The sequence below is a fragment of the Epinephelus moara genome, chromosome 4 (genome assembly GCF_006386435.1).
Source record: "Epinephelus moara isolate mb chromosome 4, YSFRI_EMoa_1.0, whole genome shotgun sequence".
Lineage (NCBI taxonomy): Eukaryota > Metazoa > Chordata > Actinopteri > Perciformes > Serranidae > Epinephelus > Epinephelus moara.
In genome coordinates, this window is record NC_065509.1 from 20,616,546 (window position 1) to 20,629,295 (window position 12,750).

Genomic DNA, 12,750 nt, shown 5'->3' on the forward strand with positions numbered 1-12,750 from the left:
GTGTGGGAAAACCGTTAAAAAACACACACACGACTGATTTAATTAAACATAACCAGTGCATCCAGTTTTCAGAGGATGCATAAAATGAAATGAGAGCAGCTGTGTGTAATTAAGGGGTGTTAAACACACCTGTATCGACATGAACAGCTGACATTTTCCTGTTAAAAACTACATTATGAAATGTCAAAACAAAACTTTAAACAAATCCAAAAATACAGGGGAACATAGACGCCGAATTATCTCTTGTAGTACAGTAAGGTCAGTCATTAGAGGACTAAATCTGCCAGCTGTGTACTTGCCAAGAGACAGCTAAGAAAACTGAGCATCTCTGCACTGAAGGACACAAGTGTGACGGCCACCGAGAGGCCTCCAGCTCTACATGGTTTCACGGCTGAGAGATGGGAGACACTGTGCATTCAAAAACTGCTGCCTGGGGAATTCACCATCACAGTTTTACAGCACACTGGTGGAGAAAAAGAAGCCACTGTTAAAAAAAAGAAAAACCTCACATGACACCTCAGTTAGTGTTTGCCAGAAGGCATGTGGGAGAATCTGAAACAAAGTTGAATAAGGTTTTGTAGTGTGATGAGACAAAAATGCAGCTTTTTGGCCGGCATACTAAAAGCTGTGTTGGGTGTACGCCAAATACGACGCATCACCAGAAACTCATCATCCCCATAATTAGGACGGTATGATCCATCAATCTGGGGTCGATGCATGGATTGAATGATCAATAATCCAATATCATTGACGCAAAATTAAAAACATCGATCCATGACATCATCTTTTAAATACCCTTTATGTTAGAATTCCCATCGCACGTCTGTGTCTGTCAAAAAGTGCCAGGCAGATAACGGCAAGCAGCCAAGAAAAACAAAAAAGACTATGAGGATATTTACTCCCCCTCTCGGGAATAAATCAGTAGCGCCGAAATATTTTGGATTTGGACAAAAAAGAGGGGCCAACAGGCAAAGCACATGCAATATTCAAACAATGCCGTTATGAGACGAAATACTCAGGAAACATGATGAACCTGGCCGGGCTTCTCACTCCACTAACTTGTTGCTCTCACTACGGCAACATTAGCTGCTCTGCTTCAACGATATTAGGCTGAAATAAACGTGCATGCAGGCTGAAATTCAACTGTGCTGTTTCTGTCGGGTGATGGAGTGACTTAAACCAACTGTTAGTAATGCTGTGTACACACTACCAGCAACATAGCAACAGGCTACAGGCCTTTCAGCGCTCAATCATGTTTTTTTCTTTCAGCTGTGGCGCTGAGATATTTAGCTTCGTTAGCTGACGCTATGCTAGCTTACTGTGCATTGCTTTGCACAGGGAGATACAATGGGGCAGGTTAATGTGTTGCTAAAATAGGGCTCATAGTGTGAACACAGCATTAGAAAAAGTACAAATATTACATGTAGTTTGTTAAGCGATGGGTAGAGGGAAAGTCAGCAACTACCAGGGTAATTTATGTAATTTAAAAGAGCTTAAGCCAATAATGGTGATTGTCAATTTAAGTAAACTTAACTGCGCATAACTGGTTACAATACAGTTATTCATGGCTTGTTTTATTCTTTTAGCCAAAAGCAAAAAAGGAAAAGAGTGGCAGCTTCTTCTGTAGTCAATTGTGTTAAATGGGCATATGACATCATCTCACATCGATCGCAGGCCCCCGAATTGAATCACATCAAAATCATATTGTGACTTTGTGATATCAGCGAATACTGTATCATTGTCCAAAAAATCAATATAATATAACAGATCGTGTTGAAACTAGTGATTTACACTCCTGCCCTGCAGCATGACCACGAGGAACTGTGGAGAAAGAGTAAAATAAATGCAGCAGGAACCTATAAGAAGGAAAACCCGCTGAAGACTGTGACTTGGAAGACAATTTATGTTTAAGCAAGACGTCAATCCTAAACACAGGCCAAAAGCTGCACAGGAATGCCCTTAACACAACATTGTTAATGTCCTGAAGTGGCGGGGTCTGGACCGTAATCCAATCCAGGATCAGCTGCAGGACTTCAAACTTGCAGCTCATGACGCTTTGCAGGGCCACACCGACACAGTTCTATCCCTGCCGCCAGACTTTAACTACTACTAAACATAAACTTGAGGTGGATGAATATTTATGCAATCACTATGTTGTTTTTTACATATTTGTGTGTATTTTGATTACCGTTAAAAAAAAAGCTGTATCCAATACATCTTTTAAGAACAGTCAAAGGAGAGTGAATAATTTCTTAGGTATTGTACCTGCCAGGTCTCCTCTCCCTTCTCCCTCAAGTCTCCCCATGTTGCCCGAAATAAACACAGCTCCGCCACGGCTCACCATTATCCCTCTCCGGGCTTTAGTCTAAACTCCGCAACCGGTCGAGAATCTCTGTCTATTTCAGCCCCTCGCTGAGGCGCTCTACCTGTCGCCAGCCAAGCTGCTTTCCTTTCCTCTGTTCTCGTCCTGGACCAGAGGGTGAGGCATGTGTGGGTGTCATGGAGCTGACAGGTCTATCTGGGCTCTGTCTACTGTGCTGGCTCTTCCCATTTCCCCTCTTTACTGCCGCCTCTACAGCTGCTGTGTATCCTACCGTGACACCCCAGCGCACACACACACACACACACACACACACACGGATATCAGTTTACAGAAGGGGGTAGCTGGGGGTCTTTGCATGGGGTCAAGCCTCCACAGGGCTGCATTCATGGTGTATGTCCTGGAACACAACACTTTGAGATCAAAACAGAATTTCATTATCATTTTCTTTCTTTTTTTTTTTTTAAGAGAGGAACACAGGCCAGGGGAGAGACAGGGAGACGGAGAGAGGTGCATTTATGTGGGAAGAGAGCTATGCTTTTCCCTGTCAGTTCAAGGAAAGCCTGTCAGAGTTATGGATTAAATGTCACTATGCGGCATTGTGTACACACACACACATGCTGCCTGACAGTTTAATGGTGTGTATATGCATATGTGTAGTCATGTGTGTAGAAGTGCGCACATTTACGCAGCGCTGGGTGCATCCAGCTTGGCGTTGGGTTATGGGTCCAAACACCCAATCTGAAAAGCAGACTGTCATGTAGTGTGTTAGCCATGTAAAATCTAAAATGTGTCTCCTGCCGCCCATCCATAATCGACCAGCAGCTGCCAGAGTCAATGCGGTTCAGGCACACGTCGTCACCATAAACCCTATGTAACACATTTCTCATTTGCTACGCCTCTCAGCCATTTGCTCTCCTGAGCACACAAACAGCCGTTTCCAGTCTCTCTCTCTCTCTCACACACACACACACACACAATCAATTTGCACACACACAGATACACAATTCCACACACAGATTGGTGGGGTGTTTCTCCTCCCGCTGGCTGTAACAGGTGTGTGGGGGTAGGAAGTAGTAAGCTGATCCCGCCATGAAGACCCACTCCTTCCCCTCTCTTGCCAAAACATCCACAGTCCCACTGCTATCCTTCACCTCCTGAAGGGAAACTTCCAATCAGTCCAGCAGATCAATACGCCCTAGCCTCGGGATATGAGGCTCTAAAGTTAACTAGAAGCACTTAAGGAAGAGGGGATCTGTATTGATTACAAAGGGTTAATGAGACCTTTTGTGCTGGCTACGCTTTTTTTTTTTAAGATTGGAAATGCGCGACTGTCAGTTAATTGATACAAATTGGTAACACATGTACAAACTTGACTGCTGTTGAGGATTTAATGCGACTATTCTGCAGTCTGTTGCTTGTGTTTTGACACTTAACAGTATACACAAAGGTGAAATAAGGCTGAATGAAATAATGATAATAGCTCCTCGGTCAGCGGAGAGCACGGTGCCGCGATGAATCAGTGCAGACTGAACTAGACGGCCAGAAAGAAAGCAAACTGGTGAATCTTTTATCTGCACTGCAGGTAAAAAATACAGAGTAGGATAAGGTTCGGGATGCCACGACATCTTTGCTCCAATATCAATTATTCAGCATTGCCTTTTCTAACCCTTTAATTATACATCAGTGTTAGAATAACAAAGGCTAGGGACGCTCACTGTGTTCCCGCTTACAAAGGCCACAACAATGAAACCGGATGGGGGAACTTTAGCCTTTAGGTGGAGGTTGGTGGAAGACGGAAGCAAAAAGGCCTTCGGGCTGCCTTGCCCTGCTGTCGAGCTGTCATTTATGATGTGTTCGCCTCACCCACTGTGTGATCAGAGATCAAAGGGTTAACTGAAACTCTGGCCTATAGCCTCCGTGCTTACATTATTCAACAGCTTGTTACAACAGCCTGCTCCCTGATCTCACACACAGGGAGACGGGAGCTGGAAACTCCAGGGAGGGGAACACTAGGGACGAATAGCCGGATTAAGAAACAGGGATGACAGAGAGACCGAGAGGCTGGAGAGAAGAAAGATGAGGGGTGGAATTGAGGATGTTTAAAAAAAAAAAAAAAAAAAAAAAAAAAAAGGTGAGGCGTGGAGAAAATGGCTGATTCAATAGGATGAAAAGAGGTATTGAGAAAAGGGAAGGATAAGAAAGTGGTGAAAGATAGTAAGGGAGCACAGGTGGACAGAAGAGGAGGGCTGTCCTTCCAAATCTGCCTGTTACTACGGGAGACTGATCAGAATCACTGAATATGGACGCTTAACCTTTGACCATCTACCTCATTTGTTAGCTCAGCTCCACATTTTGTCCGAGGGGAGCAGAGGTTTTAAACATCTAAAATGTTTTATCCCCGGCCCTTTCACAACACAGTGGCGGAAAATGCCACAGTCCATTTACTCACATCTCAATTATGATGGAACATAATGGTGATGGAAGGCCTTTTCTCACAAAAAAATTTCAAATCTATCTTTTTCTTCCGCTGCTAATTCTCAATAAGAGACAGCCGAACACTGGCTGGTCGTGTTTTCAAACAGGTAGCACAGCAGTATCCACTCGCTTTAGGCTCCTCTGAAGTAGTACTCATAGATACGCGCAAAACAACAAAGCAAAACAACATCCATCAGATGAGCACTGAACTGACAGCGACCATGTTTTGGGAGCGCCCTGTTTATAGTCCCAGACTCGCGCCGCTGCTCAGTGAGCGGGCTCCTTTGTTCATTAATTGATTGGCCTCCCCTGCTGGGCCTCAGTAACTAGGTTACACAGATCCATGAAAAGAAGAGGATTGGCCCCCCCGGTGAAAGGCGGAGGACAGATAGACGACTTCGGGGCAGGAATCCGAGTGTTAATATAACTAATGGAGTGAGGACGACAGTAACTTTATTGAAATCACCCTCATCTAATTAGAGCAAGCAGCTGATGAGAGCAAAGAGGGACGGGAAGGAAGGTTGGATTCCATTATGCAAGGGTGAAGTCACCGTCGTGTCAACTGAATGGGCGAGGCTGCGGAAAGGTGAAGCGATGGCTATGAGAGAGAGAAAGAGAGAGAGATGCCGTGATGTTCATTATCCAGCTGTCACAGGCGGATCTCCCACTGGCACTGTCACTGTCAGTCGCTAATATAATGGAAGCAGGTGAGGGAAAGTGTAGAGACTGTTGTGAACATCGCGCTGAGGTCACCGTTCTCTCTGGCTGAAGCAGCGCTTGGTACCATATTATTAGCTGGGACAAAAGGCGCATTTCTACTGATTCACTTTTGGTAACAGGTTCATTTCTCTCTTTTGTTTCACACTGCCGATAGTACCCCTCAGTGTAGGCAAGAGTCTTAACAGATCGCGCAAAACCTCTGTGATGTCACTGTCCACGCAACTCTCACTGAATCCTTTCATCGGCAACCAAACAGAGGAACGTCTGCACTTCGTCAATTGTATGGTGTGCTGTACGGTGCACTATTGCAGGCTAACATTTTTTCAAATCTGGGTCGGGTGAATCAAGAAAATCCGGTTGCTGTTGATTAGGGGTGTAACGATACATCAATCCACATCGATTCATTGATTAACGATCCAATTACATCGATGCAAAATGAAAACATCGATCCATATCGTCATCTTAAAGATACACCTTTATTTTGAAATTCACATAGCACGTCTGTGTCACCATTTTAGTGAACAGGTCTATTTTTATTATTTTTTGTTACAGAAGAATACTGTTTTTCATTTAAATGCCTGATACCTGGAAGAGCTCAGAAATAATATGGTCAAATCATATTCTAGTTGTTTTTGTGAGTTGATGTAAATGATTGTGTTTGATGGGCATATGATATTGCGTCATATCGATCGCAGGCTCCTCAATCATATCGAATCGAAATCGTATCGTGACAGACTTTGTGATATCGGCAAACATCGTATCGTCAAATCGATATAATATCGTATCGTGATGAAGCTGGTGATTTACACCCCTACTGTTGATGGTAGCTTGGTTATTTAAAAATGGCAGGTTTGTGCAGGATGTCTTGTGTCATGCAAGTGACAATTCTCTCTGCAGTGTTTTAACTCAAGTCTACTGTAAAAAAATATCGATTTATCAATGCAAATTGATTTTTTGCAAGTATTTAAAATGGTTTCAATACTCTTTTTCCGCAGTATCGATACATCAGCTACACATTCACGCCCTCTTACTGTTAATGTTTTTTACAGTCTTTATGTTGTCCTCTGAAAATAACCAAGAAAAGTTGTCGTCATATCATATCTATCATTATCTTGTAATAAAAAGATTTAATAGTATGCCTCCAATGTCATTTTTTCCCCAGTGATATCGAAAATACTATTAAATAACAATATTGTTCAAGGTATTGTATCAAAGTCATATATTCCAGTATCATGACTTCACTACCTTCTAGTATCTGCTCAGCTCGACTGAGGTGGTACCACAAATAATCCCAGGTACTATAAACAATTTTGCTAATGGAAAAACCAAAACATCGAAAATCGAGAATTGAGTTGATACATAGTACCATAGTACAGCTGTGTCGTACCATGCAGTAGAAATGCGGCATAAATGACCTTCAAGATGAGGGGAAAAGCACGACAGCCAGAACACAAAGGTAATCATTTCCATTCATTACTAGAGGTTTGACCAGTCGTCTCAGTGATCAGGGAAAATTTGCCCTTAAAAAGTTCCTGAACACTAGTGAAATTAAAAAATAAAAAGTAGAAATGCTGGATTCCCTTTCATCCTGTTTATCTAATAAATCGACCTGTCGCATAGTTTGTTAATGTACAGTATGATTTCCATTACTGTGATTCCTGGGAGCTCATCATTGGCTGATTTTGTCCAACGTGTGGGTAAAAAAAAAAACAACAACAATTTTGTTAATTAGTTTTTTGGTCAGAAAACAAGCGTCAGTTGTTTCAAGTGTAGAGCTTTAAGCAGTGGGGGGAAAAAACTGGCACCCTGCCCTCAGCAGTACAAGTGGGCTGACCTCAAGCCACCATGTCCAACAAAACCATAACCACCAACCAGTGTTTTCAAAAAAATGTCACACAAGAGGTTAAAGATGGCTGCTTTGGAATAGACGATACAAAAAGTCCTAGAGGCTGAAATTAAATGTTAATTAATATATAGTTAAATTAAAATGCCCTGCAAAAGGACCACCATGAATCTAAATTCTGATTTAAAGAGGCATGAAAGCCTCAGAGCAAACCGTAAATATCTCACCCAGCCCTGTAACTCCTGCAAAAACAGAGACGGAGACATGATGTGGCCTCCCTGCCGGCACAGGGCTCAACAGCTGAGCCAACGGAGGGTCTGCATCTGCCCCGCATACCTCAGAGGATACAAGTTTCCACCACAAACTTTATCCCTCAGGTGACAGGACTGAGATTCCGCCACTAAGTGAGATGGACCGGGTGGCGGGCAATGTGGCAAACAGCGGCGCTATCAGCCTGACGAATACTGGCCCTGTGTGTGCTAACAGTCAATACGGGATGAGTGGTGTGGATGTCATTGGCAATAGGTCGAAATCCAAAACAAAATCAAACAAGGCCTCAGGCGGCCTCTGGGGAAAAAAAAGCCTATCAAGAGTATGACTCTGCAAAAAAAAAATTGCTGGCGTAGTACTTCTCAACTCAAGTGGGGCGTGACAGCTCGCAACATAATCTTAATATATTATTTGATCCTCCCACCCCCGAGCGATGGAGTCATAATGCATTACGAGCTCCAGTGAGGCTCGAGACCCGCAGCGGCAGAACGGTTGACCACCCCTCACAAGAGATGACTTCTAGGTCACATGAGGACAGCGCAGCAAAGATGAGGTTAATATTACTGTCACCGGTAGCCAGAGGGAGAGAGAAAAAGAGGCAGAGGAGTAAAGGAGAGAAAATGAAAAAGAAATCTAAAGCATTTCACTTGTATTCCTTTAGACTGCAAATTACCTACTCTGCAAATTGCAAGGAAAAGGCAGTCCACCTCCTCCCAACAGCCTCTCTAATGGTGTTGTCTTTAAAACCTTTATCACTAATTCATTACTTCTGATTTTCCAGCAGCAAGGGTTGAAGCTTTGTCTTGTGTCTAATTGAGAGCCGGTGGCTTCAGGCCCTAATCAGTCAAACCTACTAACAGCTTTCCTCGGGGGAGGATGAAGTCAAAAAACAGCATTATTGTACCAGTAGGCCATTTGCTCTGTGTGCAACTTCAAATTACTTTAATTTCAGACTCTCCAAGATGGTGTTTTGTGGAGTGGGTAAAATGTCAGGCAGTAATGAATGTTGAGGTTTCCCCCCAGTTGTCCCTCATCAGATGCTGTCATTAAGCGGCACGACATTCAAAGAATATGCCACATATTCGAGACAGGTTTTTGAGTTAACTTTCAGTGCCCATTCAATCACTGAAAAAAACTTTCAAAGGGGAAAAAAGCCATTTTCTCTACTCGCTCCATCTCCCTTCACCCAGACCTCTCCCCTCACACATGGAAGCGTACACAAGTCTAATTAGCTGTGTCGTATCCCTTGATGACTCCGCCATTTCCTCTCACTGGGAAGATTAACCACCACCACCACGCTAATATCAGCCTCCACATCAACACAATTAGGTGAAGAGTGAAATGCGAGGCATGTCGTCACATCTCCCCGGCTTCATTAGGGCACACAAAAGACAACTTGACGACAGACAGGCCGCTGTGTCTGCAGGTTGGGGAGGCGCTGGGCAGGTGTACTTGGCAACCCAGACGGTCGCCATGGGATGTGGTTAGAACTTGTCCTAGATAATACAATGTGGCCGGGTTTATTGTTGTGGTAGAGGTTACAGAGAGAGCTCAAAGGCCACTTCAGATTTGAAAAACGGACTCCTGTAGTTTTCACTTGGCTTATCCATTAAAAAAGCACAGAGCAGTGACCAATTTTGATAAGTAACGATAACATTTATAGGGGTATATATATATATATATATATATATATATATATATATATGATTCTATCAGATCAGTTAGATCTTTATACTGTAAAGCTGTTTTCTCAAATGAAATCCAGGCAATGTCTAGAGAACCAGGTCCAGACATTGTTGGGAGTTGCCCTTTCACACACGTAGCACATAACAGGAGACTTCCTGTGTCAAATGCGCTCTCACCTACTGGAAATCCTTCATTTGGTTTAGGTGAGGGGTGGCACCAGGGTGGAGCGTTTAGGAGGGAGAGCATGACACAAAAAGTACACTGCTGAAACGGCACTGTTTTATTTGTGAAAGTGGTTCGTAATTTGGTCATAAACAACCGAGTCTCTTGTCGTTTCTTGTATTTGTCTGATGATTTCAGCAACAGAAGTTCCTGTCTCTCCAGTTAAAACATTTTCATTCCCGTCTTTGTGTAAATGACCCTTCCTCTTCACCCTCGGATGTTTGTATTCTTCCGGTCACGCCACTCGCATGACAGAAATGTCATCAACACGCCCACTCCCTCGATGTGAATTCTCCGGACAATGACTTGCTGTATTCACACATGGCCTCAATCGGACATTAGACAGACTTTGTCCTAGGAAGCTGGCAGGATGAAGTCCATTTAACGTCCGGTCCAACGGATTTGGACATTTGCGTTCTCACATACAGCTCCTCTGGGTAATGTCTAGAGAAGTTCATGGATGCAGTGCATGAGCGAAAAGGGGCTTAAGTGATTAGATTATATCATTCAGTAAAAATCCAATATCATTAGGCCAATGCTATTCACAGCTGACACGACTGGAATGAGGATATGATTTTTTACTCTGTCAGGTTTTGGTGTGGGAGTCTATAAAATCCTCAAAAAAACTGCCTCCTTCTGCCAATCCGCCAAAAGTTTTTGAGTTTTAAGGTGAATATCAAATCAAAGAACGGCAAGTCAATCTTTCGATGTCATCCAACTCCTTCCCAAGTTTGTCTCAGGAGGCTGAAACTCAGGAAGGAGAAGCATCCATACAGTTTGACATGGAGCCTGCTGAAGACAATTCATTGTTTCAAAATGTTTCCAGATGCTCCGTACTCTAAGCTGTTGCATTTTCTGGCCAGGATTTGTCATTCTTTCAGTCAATCTTGGGGCTTCCTATTAGTTCCCGTCAGCCAAGTCACCACCCAATGCATCCTTAGCGAGCAAGTGGACTTCTGAGACATTTGGGTGCGTTCGTCTTTTGTTTCTGTTACGAGAAATCCTTCAGCTACTACTGGAAATTAATTGCTCAGATACACAACCTAAGAGAAACCCACAATTCCCCACGGTCCTCATGCTGTTTAATAAACAGCTTGTTTATGCCAAGAATACATTTCTAAAAGAACACTGAGTATTTGTCATTTCAAGGATTTGTTTTTGGCATGTTAAATCGTCAAAATTACATATGAGGCTGAGAAAGAAAAATCTGAAAGACAAAAAGGAACTTCAGCTGCATAATATCCCACCATAATCAACTTGATATATTACAAAATATGACCAGTTTTGCTAATGATGTCGTTAATTAAAGCCACAAGTTGTCATCCAAATGTAAACCAAAGACTAGCAGCCCCATCATTAAACATCAAAACACGGAGCTGGAACCTATAACTCATCAACTAACAAGCCATACATAAATTACAAACAACGGCAACTCAATCTGACCCATTAATGTTTGCTGATGTCATGCTTTTTACATCATAAAAAAAGGTATATACATATATACAAAGCTGAATTAATGACAGCAATTTTGACAATTGATGAATTGTTGAAGTCGTTTTTCAAGCAGAACTGTCAAACATTTGCTCGTTCCAGCTTCTTAAATGTGAAAAATGTGTCACAATATAGTAAAATAAACATTTTGGGGTTTGGAGCAGTTGATTGGAAATCATTAGAGACATTAACTCGGGGTTTGGGAACATACGATAGGCCGACCTGTGACAAATGTCTAAATGAATGAAAATAAACAATACTCGTCACAGAGCGCTTGCTTTCTTCTGACGGTCGCGGCTATAGACCGCAGGCGCAGCTAATCCAGTTAATACGGCAATAGCTTTACTCAATTAAGCCAATCAAAATCAATTGTTTACTGTGGATGGAGCAGCGTACGAGAGATGTGAGAGATGACGGCATGGAGCATGAAGCAAATGCACTTCTACTTTCCGGCTGCGACTGTTTTCTCTGTTCTAACCAAAGTAGCACTACACACCATGACCATGTTTGGAGTGACATACAGCTGTGAGTCAGCTTCCTCTGCTATGAACACTATTAAAAGCAACTATGGTTTCAGGCTCACCAATGAGCAACTATAGGCACGACAACGGCACTGACAAGATTCATACCAAAATCCATACAACTGGCAGGGTAGTCACAGGCCTTTTCCTCTCACTGAGAGAAGGAGGAGAAAAAGATCTAAGTAAATTAATAAATAAATAAGAGAAGGGAGCTGCTCAAAGCTCGGTTTGCAGTTTTTCTTTAAAAGAAGGCACTTGTTATTGATTTTATTCAGAAGATTCTGTCTTGCTTTCTTTTACTTGCAATGTAGGTCTTAAGTTTGTTGCACTGGGACTAGTTTTATTTATGGTAAACATACCTTTTTGTTGTCCATACAAGTGCCATACAAGTTCAGTTTGTCTGTATGTTAAAAGTATGCTACTTTGAAAATTGACATTATTGTTTAAATGATATGGCAATGCATGTTGCTGATTTCATGTGATAGATGTAGGGGTAGGCTATAGTACACAGTTTACTAATTATGAGGTTCGCATGTTTGCTGGGAGGAAATTTAAGTCAGTGGACCTCTTTCCAATTTAGTTTAGTATTCCTGTTTTTCATCCAAATGTTAAAAAAAAAGTCCAGGTACATTGGAATAATACTTGTCATTAAAGATGTTCGTGACAGTTTTTTTTCCCCTCTTTTCCTCGATATTAATACCTGAACTTGCATATCAGTTGATACCGAGTACCAATGTGACGGCACTGCCTGGAAATAAATAAAACTAAAATTCACAGCTGTATACTACTGACCCTGTATGGCTGTCAAATGATTGCTATCACTATTTTATGGCATGGCTCAGGATAAACTCTTTGTAAAACATGAACAAATACATACAGAGAATGAACGCCGTAAAGCTCTCTTTTATTCAGTGTAAAATACTGCCAGATTGCTGACATTTTGCTAACGGCTAACGACAGACTATTGACCGAAAATCAATTCTTCTTCACTGCTCTAAAACAGTAGTTGCCAGTGGCTGCAAATCCTAACTTGCTGTGTAGGCAGCTGTTTTAGAGCAGCAATAAAGAACAGATTTTTGGGGAAAATGCAGTTTTATTTGGGTGTGAAACTATGTTAAAGTTTGTTAATAAGTTACTGGTATTGGATCGGTTAATAGAGTGATCCAGCATTTTAGGCTCCGATACCGGTATTGCTGTCA

The 12,750-nt window shown here is 42.3% G+C and overlaps 1 protein-coding gene across 2 annotated transcripts in view; it reads right to left on the bottom strand.

Moving 5' to 3' along the window:
* ndst1a (N-deacetylase/N-sulfotransferase (heparan glucosaminyl) 1a) overlaps positions 1–12,750 on the bottom strand; it is a 51,601-nt gene that overhangs the window by 29,065 nt on the left and 9,786 nt on the right. Inside the window, exon 1 of one of the 2 annotated variants that reach the window (XM_050041945.1) lies at positions 2,266–2,518. The exons of the other annotated variant lie outside the window; for it this stretch is intronic. The gene's annotated coding sequence lies outside the window, so the exon portion shown is untranslated. Of the gene's footprint in view, positions 1–2,265; positions 2,519–12,750 lie in introns of those variants that run through there. 2 annotated transcript variants of the gene reach the window in all.